This window comes from Mauremys reevesii, linkage group 14, assembly GCF_016161935.1.
Source record: "Mauremys reevesii isolate NIE-2019 linkage group 14, ASM1616193v1, whole genome shotgun sequence".
NCBI classification, from domain to species: Eukaryota; Metazoa; Chordata; order Testudines; family Geoemydidae; genus Mauremys; species Mauremys reevesii.
In genome coordinates this window covers 6,004,560-6,016,605 of record NC_052636.1, presented here as the reverse complement: position 1 = coordinate 6,016,605, position 12,046 = coordinate 6,004,560, and the positions used below count along the sequence as shown (strand labels likewise).

Here is a 12,046-nt window from a genome sequence, read left to right as displayed (position 1 = left end):
TACAGACAAAACTACAGGATCTTTTCAGGGGCAAGACAAAGATGCCACATTTATTATGATAATTGATTTATGACCAAGAACTAATATTTTAATCCTTATACACACATTATACCTAATACCTATACACACACACATTCACACACACACATGTTGGTGTCACTAGGCATAACTCTAGGTAACTCGGGGGGGTGGAAGACCAACAGTGTCAATGAAGCCCCCCTGCTCTAGGCCTAAGTGAACCAAGGCTCCTCCATGATGAACTTTAACCAACCTAAGTAGCTGCAAAACAAAATGTGTAACAGTCAGCTAACTGCTCAAGGCAGTCTGAAGCGGTAGTGATAAGGGAAGTCTACATGCCTCTGTGACGGACAAGATAACAGGTCCTCCTTCACCTGGAGAACTCCTTGTGAAACTCCCTTCAATGTTCCCAGAACCTCCCCAGACTGCACCCCAGGGTGACAACCCATCACACCCTAGATTACACAAGTCTCAGCGGGTTGGTAACATCCTGTTATTTCCTGCCTCCCACCACCTGTAGCAGCAACCACCTTCCTATGCCTTTACTGCTCCTCTCCCTCCAAGCAGAGCCCACCACCAGCTCCCTGATAATCTCTTACCTGAGCCAGCTCCATTGCAGCCATTTCCTTCCCCCTGGGAGGATGGGATAATCTGGAACAAACGTGGACGTTATTTTGTAGCCTGTCAGGGCGAGAAGGGCAATGTGAGAGAATTCAGACGGGGCTTTTGTCCATTCCACAAGCCGATTCCCTCCAGGATTTTTCCCTGCTAACGGACATTCTAGGTTCTGCCACACTCTGAAGCACAAAGTGACCTTATTCCAGTACAGGTCTAGGCCCCTCCTACCAGGGTGTAACCCTCTGACACCCTCTGAAACCCTCCCAGTAGCAGAGTCTCTGTGTTACACTTATCAAGTTTGCGGATGAGACCAAAATGGGAGGGGCTGCAACTGCTTTGGAGGATAGGATTAAAATTCAAAATGATCTGGACAAACTGGAGAAATGGTCTGAAGTAAATAGGATGAAATTCAATAAGGACAAATCCAAAGTACTCCACTTAGGAAGGAACAATCAGTTGCACACATACAAAATGGGAAATGACTGCCTAGGAAGGAGTGCTGCGGAAAGGGATCTGGGGGTCATAGTGGATCACAAGCTAAATATGAGTCAACAGTGTAACGCTGTTGCAAAAAAAGAAAACATTCTGGGATATATTAGCAGGAGTACTGTGAGCAAGACACGAGATGTCATTCTTCTGCTCTACTTCGAACTAATTAGGCCACAACTGGAGTACTGTGTCCAGTTACGGGTGCCACATTTCAGGAAAGATGTGGACAAATTGCAGAAAGTCAGAGAAGAGCAAAAAAATGATCAAAGAACTAGAAAACATGACCTAGGAGGGAAGATTGAAAACATTGTGTTTGTTTAGTTTGGAGAAGAGAAGACTGAGAAGGGACATGATCAGAGTTTTCAAGCACATAAAAGGTTGTTACAAAGATGTGGGAGAAAAATTGTTCATTTTTAACCTCTGAGGATAGGATAAGAAGCAATGGGCTTAAATTGCAGCAAGGGCGGTTTAGGATGGAGATTAGGAAAAAAAACCTTCCTAACTGTCAGAGTTGTTAAGTACTGGAATAAATTGCCTAGGGGGGTTCTGGAATCTCCATCACTGGGGATTTTTAAGAGCAGGCTGGACAAACACCTGTCAGGGATGGTCTAGATAATACTTAGTCCTCCCTTGAGGGCAGGGGACTGGCCTAGCTACCTCTCAAGGTCCCTTCCAGTTCTATGATTCTATCAATCAGAGGCCAGAAAAGCAGAACCAAAGGAGTCACTCTGGGGATTCTCCCTGTCACTGTCCCCAAGGCAGCTCTCTCAGGTTAACTAAGTTGTTGGATGCTCCAGCCTTTATCCAGTCTCTCCTGGGAGTGCCCCTTTCATGGGCTGGGCCTAGTTTTAGCTTTTGACAAGCGTGACCCCAGGGGCGCTGAGACTGGGCCTTCTTGCCTCAGCACATCTTGTTCCTTTCTGTGGCTCCCCAGTGAGTCCCAATGAGTAGATACTCCTCATACAGACTGTGAACATAAGAGCTGCCCACTGCCTCAGACCAATGGTCCATCTAGCTAAGTGGCCAATGCCAGGTGCTTCAGAGGGAATGAACAGAAAAGGTAACCATCAACTGATCCATCCCCTGTCACCCATTCCCAGCTTCTGGCAAACAGAGGCTAGAGACACCATCCCTGCCCAGCCTGCCTGTGACACTGGCAGATGAGGTGTTAGCTCTTGCAAAAGCCCCATGTCTTCATTGAACAGGGACAAACGCATCGCTGGAATCAGTCTGACTCACCTGTGTTAGTATTGTTAAAACAGGTATTAGGATTATAAGAACATGTTTAGACTTCATTAAATGCTTGTGAGTTGCTGCCTGGGATAATATCTGACTAGTTGTATTGTGAGCCTCTGTGGCTCTGTAAATCACCAGAGGAGAGAGACTTTACCTATGTGAAGTGCTGATTGGCAACAGAATCCATTACACCCTGCCTGGCAGGAAAGGTCCATCAACACCAGATGGACCATTACGGGATGTTAAAGAAGACACAAGACTGTTGTTGTGCTCTTGACTTCCCAGTAGCTGAGTTTACAGATCAGATCACATGGCAGGAAGGGGGTAAAAAACCCCATACAGAAATGTAGTGAGGCGGTGTGGCTCCCCGCCGCCCCAGAGGGGGAAGAGCCCATCCGGAGGCTGGAGTGGGCAGAGCAAGGGAGCGCTGAGCTCACCCCTCAGAGGGTCAGGCGGCGACCCAGAACTATAAAGGCCGGCCCTCAGCGCTCACTAGGAGCCCAGCCGCCGGAGAAGACAGACGTCCCTAGTGGAACCCATGACTAGGAAACCCCCGCAGCCCAAGGCGGCCGCCCAGACTGGCCAGACCGGCCCTGCGCCCGCTATCCGGAGGAGTTGCCAGGCCTGCCGATCAACCCCTGCCCCGAAGAACCCATGCTCCTGGATCCCCCAGAGGCCAACACCAAGACCCAGTTTGGGCCCGAGGGGGAGTGTGGAAATAGCCCGGGGGCAGCCGATCCCAGTCTGGCTGCAGCACTACCAGAGCCTATGTCGGTGTGTTGCGGCCAGGATCCCCACTGACTACGCACTGGGTCTTCTGCTGCTAGTGCCCCGGGCTGGGATGCAGTGGAGTGGGAGGGCCTGCGTCCCCCCTGCCACCCAACTCCTGGGTGGAAGACTCTCCCTCTCCCTGGCCTGAAAAGGCTGGGACCTATTGTTACTGCTCAGCCCTGCCTGAGGGCCTGAGCCCCTGACTCAGTGTTTGTTGCCCCGCCCTGAGCCGGGGCCGGGCTGACCAGGTTTCTGCCGGTTACAGCAAGGGCTACCGAGGAGACCCCATGGCGGACTAATTCCCGGGATCAACTGTGGGTAGTGAGCGGTGTGATTCCCCACCGCCCGGAGTCAGGCCCTGGCGAACCCTTGTAGAAGAAGGAACTGATTATCTGTATGCTGCTTGGACTCTGGGGGGGCAAAGTTTCTAGGCAAAAGGAAGAGATCCCCAGCTGCTTGGCCTGGGTTAGTCGTAAGGAAGATATAGGGCAACTCCAGCAGAGCCTGGGGGCTGTGGGCATGGGTAGCAGTTCTGGAGCTGGGCCTCTGTCCTCTCTAGCTCCCATGGCAGATGGCTCTGGCAGCATCAAGTGGGTCCATCACTGCAGGGGAAGGTTGGGGTAGTGTCTGAGATCAGGGTGAGAATTGGAGGGGAGTCCATTCTCAAGAATGGGGGATGGAATTCACCTCCCCACCCCTCTCCAGAGCTCAGCAACTAGGGCTTTATCCAGTGAAGTGAAATTCACTCTGGGTGACTTTGAGCCAGCCACTGAAAGATCCTTGTGCCTTCGGTTCCACACTGGCCACAGGAGTTTACTAGTTCTCTCTCCCCAGACTCCCGGAGGCAGCCAGGGATAATTAGTGGGTTATGGGAATTAGAAGATGAAAATTCACTAAGAAGAATGATATTTGTGTGTTTATTATTAAATCCCCAGACACCCACCAATCCCCGTCCTCCTTCCGATGAGCTATAAATATCTAAGGGACTCAGCTACTGATCCTGCAGTCAGTTCGGCCCTTCCCCACTTTCTAAAGCAGCACTTTTAAGAACAGGGCAGGAAACATGTAAATACTTTGAACCAAATTCCAGAAGCTGCTGAGCATGGAGAAGTTAAATGAAACCAAGATTCCGTCTCTCCAAGGACCTAGTGCAAAATAACAGACGCTCCCCAGAAATCTGAAATGGCCACTTCATAACTGATAAAATGTTATTAATCTGTTCACTTCTGGGAATTACCACCAAGAGAAACAACCCAGTGACGGTGATTTCCTGAGGAAAAGATCTCATGTGTCTTTAGATCATACCGATTTGTAATCTGGAACGATATACACTAAAATGCCTAATTCGTAGCCCTACGGCAATTGCCTGGTATCACTACAGGGCAGAATTAAGGTTGGTGCCTTAGTTGTGAATTTCCATCCCCTAGCATATTGCAATTGCTGTTAAGTGGGTTTGACAAAATTCATTGTGTCTATTTCTTTCTTTTAATTTCAATAGATAGCGATATTTATTTTTAAGCCCTTTTTTCAACGTTCACAATTTCAATGTTCAGAGCTGTGGGAAGTTATGGGGGTCGTCAGACAATTATTTAATAACAGTAACTGTTGAGAGTCCAAAAGCCAAATCATAGAACTGTTCAAAGAGAAATTGTCAATGTCACACCCAAAATATACAGTGTAAATATCCTTAAATCAAACTCCACTTTCTCCAGAACCATTTCTGTATATTACCTATATAAATATTTTTTCATCTGTGTGTGTGTGTGTGTACAGTGAAATTAACATTTACTGCAATTTATTCATAAAAATCCAAGCCTGTCAAGCATAATTTTAAGTAATGAAGTACTTGAATTCTTTCACTTCCTAGACTGGAATGTTTCACTTCAGGATAATTACACCCTCCCTGTGATGTATTTTACTCTCAGTACCGTAACCCTCTCGTGATGTAGCTCCTGTCTAGGAGCTCTGCTGAAGCCAGTGGCATTATGATCAGGTGACACTGACATAAGCAGAGACACATGGGGGAGGGTGAAGGACGAGGTAACATGGAGGCTACCAGAGTTGAACGTGGCCGTAAGAGCAAACGCTCTCTCAGCCTCTCCTCTCTCCCACCTCCCAGAGTCAGTAATTCTGAATCGTTCCCTGAAATCTAAATAGCCCCAGTATGAGAGACAGTGATTAATGCAGGTACCTTAGGGGCTGCAACGCCAACCCCCTGCCTGGACGAGGAGGGTGAAGAATTGCAGTAGAAATGGGTTAGGCTGGGAGAGGGCACAGCTGATGGGGGACTGGGAGCTGAGTTGACCAAGGGACCAGAACTCATGGGGGGGTTGGGAGAAGAAGTCAACAGGACTGGGTAGAGGCATTTCAGTGTATTTTCTTCATTAACCATTCTGCCATGTAGACTCATAGACTTTGTCAGAAGGGCCCATTATGATCATCTAGTCTGACCTCCTGCACAAAGCAGGCCACGGAATCCCACCCATCCACTTCTATAACAAACCCCTAACCTACGTCTGAGTTACTGAAGTCTTCAAATTGTGGTTTGAAGCCCTCAAGCTGCAGAGAATCCTCCAGCAAGTGACCCATTTGGGCTTTGGCTACACTTGCAAATTTGCAGCGCTGCAGCAGGGTGTGAAAAAACACCCTCTCCAGCGCTGCAAGTGCGGCGCTGCAAAGCGCCAGTGTGATCAGAGCCCCAGCGCTGTACGTTAATCCCCACAGGGAGGTGGAGTACGGACAGCGCGGGGAGAGCTCTCTCCCAGCGCTAAGTGTAGCCAAAGCCTTGGAAACTTTTCATTCACATCTAAACACCTTGGAGCTAAGCTGGGTTGATGCATTTCCACTTACAGTGGTACAGTTGTAATTAGGTGCTTAATCAGATGCTCATGCAGCACAAAGCAGTCAATAATGGGTGTGCTTCCATTCATTAACTTGACTGTGTGCTGTGCATCGCTTTGAAAAAAAATGCTGTGAGGGAGTATCAAAATTTTAGGCAGTAAGAAATGGTAAGTAGGTGTCAGTTCATTTCTCATGTGTTTCTCTCCTAATTTTAATGTCAGTTTTGAATCAGTATTAATACCATGTTGTTTTAACAGCAGTAGGGTCCATTTGTATAATTGTTTGCAAGATTTCATTGGATATTGTGACCCAGCCGTCTTCACCTTTTATTTTCAGATTCCTAAATACACCCCAGCGCACCTCTCCTGACAGACTGCAGGCCCTGGCCGGTGACATGTTCCTTAGAGAGCAAACACCTGACGAGCCCTTTCGCCCTCAAACGCGCATCTGGCTCTTTGATGTTGCTTTATCCGCCCCACCAGAAAACGCTGTAGAGAAATGTCTGTATTAACTCTCTCTATAAATCTTTATGACGTTGCATTGTGTTATTTTGTATTAAGTATCTTTCTGTATTAAGTATCTTTATGACATTGCATCTTGCATGATATTATTTTGTATTTCATCTGACTTGGCATTGGGCCTCTCTATTTTCATACAACTTTGTATTAGATCCTATATAGAAAATTGGTAGGAAACTTTGTATCAAATGTTATAGCCCCTAAGGATAGTATAGTTACAGTAAAAGAAACATGTGCCTTTTGCTAGAAGTAGAATAAGATCTCCCCACTCTGTAATCAATTGCCTATTGACTGAATGAGGTGTGAATGAGTGAGGCTTGGAAGACACCCACCTCCAGACAGCGACAACAGTTGCAGAGGAATGGGAGCCAGAGCCAAGGACAATACAACTTGTCAAGTGGGCCCAATAAAGAAGAGCAGACATATTGACGGCCTCGGGGATTAGAAGCCAGCACCTTCTTTAGAAAACACCCTCTTTGAGCAGCATTGGGACAACACCCAGAGAAAAGCAGCACAAAGACCAATGGACACAGACCCAGATTTTGAATCCGGTCTAGATTTGCATAAGAGGAAGCTGCTATAAATGTGAGGTGTCTTGCAGGAGGACCCGGGTCTCATCTTGTCACCATCAGACATCGATCCGGATCGGCAGAAGCCGGCTCCACCCCTCCCCTCTAACTCACCTGGCCAGTGCAGTTAAGGGGAGCAACTAGTTGCAAGACGGAGTGTGTTTGTGTCTGTGTATCTGTGTGTGAATGCATGACTGTGATATATATCTCATATGCATATCATAGAGTATTAATTGATACCTGTATTACTAATAAATGTGGCGTTTTGCCTTAAATCCCCCTGAAAAGATCCTGTATAGTACTTTGAGTACAACAAACGCTGTAGGGAACCTGGTCATTACAGCCGACCGCACTAGGTACCGTTCTACCAGCTCTGGGCCAACATTCAAATGGCCAACATTCAGCTTCGCAATTCTTAGATCCCATTTAAAAACTGGAAGTGAAATAACCGAAGCAAGTTACGAAGGGAGCGGCACCTGGCATAGGTGGGGGGAAAAGAATAAATGGAAAGAACTGACTATGCAAAAAGGAACATCGCAAACTATCAGAGCCCCAAACCCCCGTCCAACTGAACCCACCCCAGCCAGGCATATCAAGCTGGGTCCCTGAAAAATCGCCCAGCCCGTCTGGCAGTGAACGCTGCGTGTTCCAGGCAGAGCTACGGTGTGTGCGTCTGCTCTGCTGACATGCTGCTTTGGTACAGAACGAGCCACGGCCACAGGGAGCAGAGACATGGACTCCTACAAAACACAATCCCACATACACCTCCAATGCCGCCTCCCATCCCCACCTCCCCACTGTCTGCCATCCCCTCCCTCACCTCCACACGGCCATTCTCAGCCTACTGCTAACACTTCCTCTCAGCCTTCAGCGCTATAAATAAATAAAACATGGTGTTACAAAAGGTAGATTGTGCCACAGAAACCTGATCTGGACGTCAGTAAGGCTTTTGATACAGTTCCACATGGGAAACTATTCGTTAAATTGGAGACTATGGGGATTAATATGAGAACCGAAAGGTCAATAAAGAATTGGTTAAAGGGGAGTCTACAAGGGGGTCATATTGAACGGTGAATTGTCAGGCTGGAGGGAGGTTACTAGTGGAGTTCCTCAGATCAGTCTTGGGACCAGTCTTACTCAACACTTTTATTAGTGATCTTGGCACAAGAAGTGGGAGTGGGACACAGAGCCGGGAGGGATTGCCAATATGGAGGAGGACAGGAAAATCATACAAAAAATCTGCATGTCCTTGAAAGCCGGAGTAATAAAAATGGGATGAAAATTAATAGTGCACCAATTCTAGTTGTTAGTCCCCAAGTGCATAATTTTGCAATAAGCTGGGGATTTATCAACTGGAAGTGACAGAGGAGGAGAAAGACCTGGGTGTATTGGTTGATCACAGGATAATTATGAGCTGCCAATACAATGCAGCCGTGAAATAGGTTAATGCAGTCCTAGGATACATCAGGTGAGGTATTTCCAGCAGACACATGAAAGGGTTAGTGCTGTTATACAAGGCACCGACGAGACCTCATCTGAAATACACCTCTACCTTCTGCCCTTCAAGTCTGTGAGTCTATCAACTGTGCCTTGCGTTGCACAGACACTGATGGAGATCAGGGCCCCATCGTGCAGCACATGGCAGAGAACCTGACTGAGATCAGCAGCCCCATTCTGCTGGGCACGGCACAGACAGAGGACAGTCCTTGCCCCAAAGAGATCACAATCCAAGTAGACAATGGGGAGGAGGAAAACAGAGAGGGGCTGTGACTTCCCCCAGGTCACCAAGCAGGTCAGGGCCAGCGCCAGGAACAGACCCCGGTAACGCCAGAGCCCCGTCCCCCGCAGCTGGGAAAGGTCCCCAGACCCCACGGTATTAGGCTGCAGGACGAGGTGGTTTGTCCATGGATGCACAGGCTGTCTTGGAAGGCAGCTCAGCTGCGGTCCCTGCACACAGCTGGGGGGTGTCCCCTGGGTCAGGAGAAGTCAGTGTCCAGCCCTGTGGGGCTGTGCTCCTGGCTCATACCTCCAGCACTCACTGCTGCCCCTCCTTCCCAGCTGCACTGTTCAGCCAGCCCCAGGCCTCAGGAGGTCACTGCCCCCATCTCCTGCAAGCCTTCAAACAGGGACATGGTGCACCAGTGCCAGAGCGCACTAGTGTAAATTCTGTCTGTCTGAAGGGTTTTCACCACTGCCTAAAACACCAGGGTGGCAGAGACCTTCAGTGCCCAAAACAGCAGTACGGTGGCACTAGAACTGGGCTCTAGTTCTAGCTCCATCACGGACAGCCTGGGTGACCTTGGCCACGTCAATGTTTTTCCTCCCAACTTCAGTCTCTTTACCCAGCTGCCCACTCACTGGGGTCTCCTCTCTCTCCAGAGCTGCTCACCACTACAGTCTGTGTGGGTATCCCCAGAGCTAAGGCAGGTCAGCTCTGGAATAGTCTTACAAGGGGGGCTGGGGAGTCTCTGTCCCTGGAAGTTTTTAAGAACAAGTAGGACAAAGCTCTGTCAGAGACAATCTACATATACTTGGTCCTGCCTTGGCAGAGAGAGCTGGACTTGATGACATCTTGAGGTCCTATCTAGCCCTACATGTCTAGGATGCCATGAAATATATACATATAAAACAACATACAGAGAAAAACCGCACGACAACATGATGTCAGGCCATTCAAAAAACAACAACAAAACAAAAACCTACATTGCACAGCATAAAATGACACAATACTAAGGAGAAGAAAGCAACACAATGCAAACTAACACACCTTAGGACAAAAGTACACAATGCAAAATAGGTGAACTCAAATCAACACAACACAGACACCAAACAAGTTGAGGCAAAACAATGCACCATAAAACTATGGAACACAACATGGGGCAATCACAGTTCCAAATGGCACCATGCAAAACAGCTCAGCGTAGAACAGGACACAGCACAAAGAGAATTATTTCAGTATGCGCCTGGAAGGGATCTGGAGAGGCGTCTACTCCAGCCCCTGTGCTGAGGCAGAACCAAGTGTTAGGATATAGATATTCAGGCCTGTCTACAAAGGCCTGTACTTTAGAATGTAGGTGTATTCTTATCACTTAGCTAGTTATAGAGGTATAAAGAAGGAATCAAAGATCGCTGTCTGTGGAATGGCCTTCTCTTACTGTGACAGGCTAAGGCCTTCAGCCAGTACAACGGTGCGGCGTGATCTGGTTGGGGACAGTGCAGTGCCAAACCCAGGGGACACAGATCTCAGTCGAGGTCTCTGAAGTGCCCAGCACAATGGAGGCAGCAGTTTGGGTCATGATCGTTTGCTGCCTGCGACAAGTGGGGCCGTGATCTCGGTCCAGGTCTCAGTTTTACCTGGCACAACAGTGGGGTCTGATCTCACCTCAGGTCTCTTCAGCGCCTGGCAGAACAGGGCCCAGATCTCACTTGGGGTCTCTGCAGCAGCTGTCAGAACAGGGCCACGCTCAGTGCGATAAGAGCCCTGATCTCAGTCACACACCTGGAGAGAAAGGGGAAGATTTTTGAGCATTAGATATCAGTATTTCAGAACTGACGAGAAAATGGGGCACAAACTAAATATTTGCCAATATAAGAGAAGCACCAACATCTGGGAGATTTTGTGTCACCATTTAACAGTTGAAGAGAGAAGATGGGAAATTTGAGGATTATACAGGGATATTGAATCAACAACAGAATGGGATGGATTCTTCTTGCCTCACACTCACATGGCCGGCAGGGAGCCCTGGGTGATGTCTTTTCACAGGGAAAGGAGTGGGGCTGGGTGAGAAAGTCCTGGCAGTGGGGTCTGGGAATGTGACTAGCAAGTGGTGGGGGTGCAGTGTATATTGGAAAAGGGGTAAAAGAAATGCAAACAAAACATGGTACTTAATTAAAATCCTGTTAGGGCTCCAAAAGGAGCCATAGTAGATCGTGCTTCTTTTTCAGATCTTTTGAGCAGTGTTTTGGAGCAGAAGATGAAAGTGAACAGCAATAAGAACCCTGGTGGAAGTGAAATGTGTCCCTTTTGAAACAGTCTCTGAGCTGCTGATAGCTTTGAATCCAGAGGCCAGCCAAGAAAGCCTCTGGGTGGATGCAATACCCAGCTGATGGGGGAAGGAGGAAACTGCCTTTTGCAGCACAAAGAACCTGAGAATAATGAATGAATCTGGTCAGCAAACAAGCTCCTAGAAGACTCAGATTATGGCCCTCCAGAAAAGGGAGGTGAAAAAACAAGTCAAGCCTGAAAATAAGGGGGGCAGGTTAACCCTAAGGAGCGTGTGTGTGTGTGTGTGTGTGTGTGTGTACAGAGCAGATATCTGAAGCTGTGGGAAACTGAGGCACGCCACCTCATAAATGATCAGTGAGTGGGGTAATTCACTAGCCTGACTATAGAACAAAATAAGGACAGCCTGGAGGTAATTCTTCTGTTTTCCCTGCAATTAGCAAAGACATTTGTAAAAGGAATTGGTATTATTATTAAGAAATAATCTGTCCCGACCAGGGGGGTGAAAATTGTTTCTTTTGTTTTTCAGACACTTTACAACCATGCTGGCGCCAGCGGAAGAATAACCCAGAATACAATGGATCTATGTTGTGTGGTGTTTGTCTGTGGTGTTGGTCTTACTGCTAGCATGATGTGGGTGGGGGATGGCTTCAAAAGGCTGACCTGGGGGGAGAGGAACATGTGAATGGGAATGCAAAATGCTCAACTGGGAGGCCAGCACCTGTGTAATGGCTACTATGGTGCCTGGAAATAGAACGGCAACTAAGGTGGGCCCTACAAGCCCTATGGGAATAATGAGCAGGGGAGGAGCTCACTGGGAATCAATGGAGGGGTGTAAAAAATGGTGCACATCAAAGGAAATATTTGGCCGTGCCCCTCTCCTATGACTATGCAGGAGCAGGATCAATGGCCTATGGCAAGGGGTGGACAATTGGGTGTACTGTGTAGGAGGGGTTTTGCTGGAAATGTACATATTTCTGGGG

The 12,046-nt window shown here is 48.0% G+C and overlaps 1 long non-coding RNA gene and 1 pseudogene across 1 annotated transcript; one reads left to right on the top strand and one right to left on the bottom strand.

Moving 5' to 3' along the window:
• LOC120381421 overlaps window positions 1-12,046 on the top strand; it is a 429,094-nt pseudogene that overhangs the window by 260,418 nt on the left and 156,630 nt on the right.
• LOC120381487 lies at window positions 143-10,492 on the bottom strand. Its single transcript, XR_005588086.1, has 3 exons — window positions 10,443-10,492; window positions 618-699; window positions 143-279 (listed from the first exon to the last, which is right to left on the bottom strand). It is a non-coding gene; the product is annotated as an uncharacterized LOC120381487 (long non-coding RNA).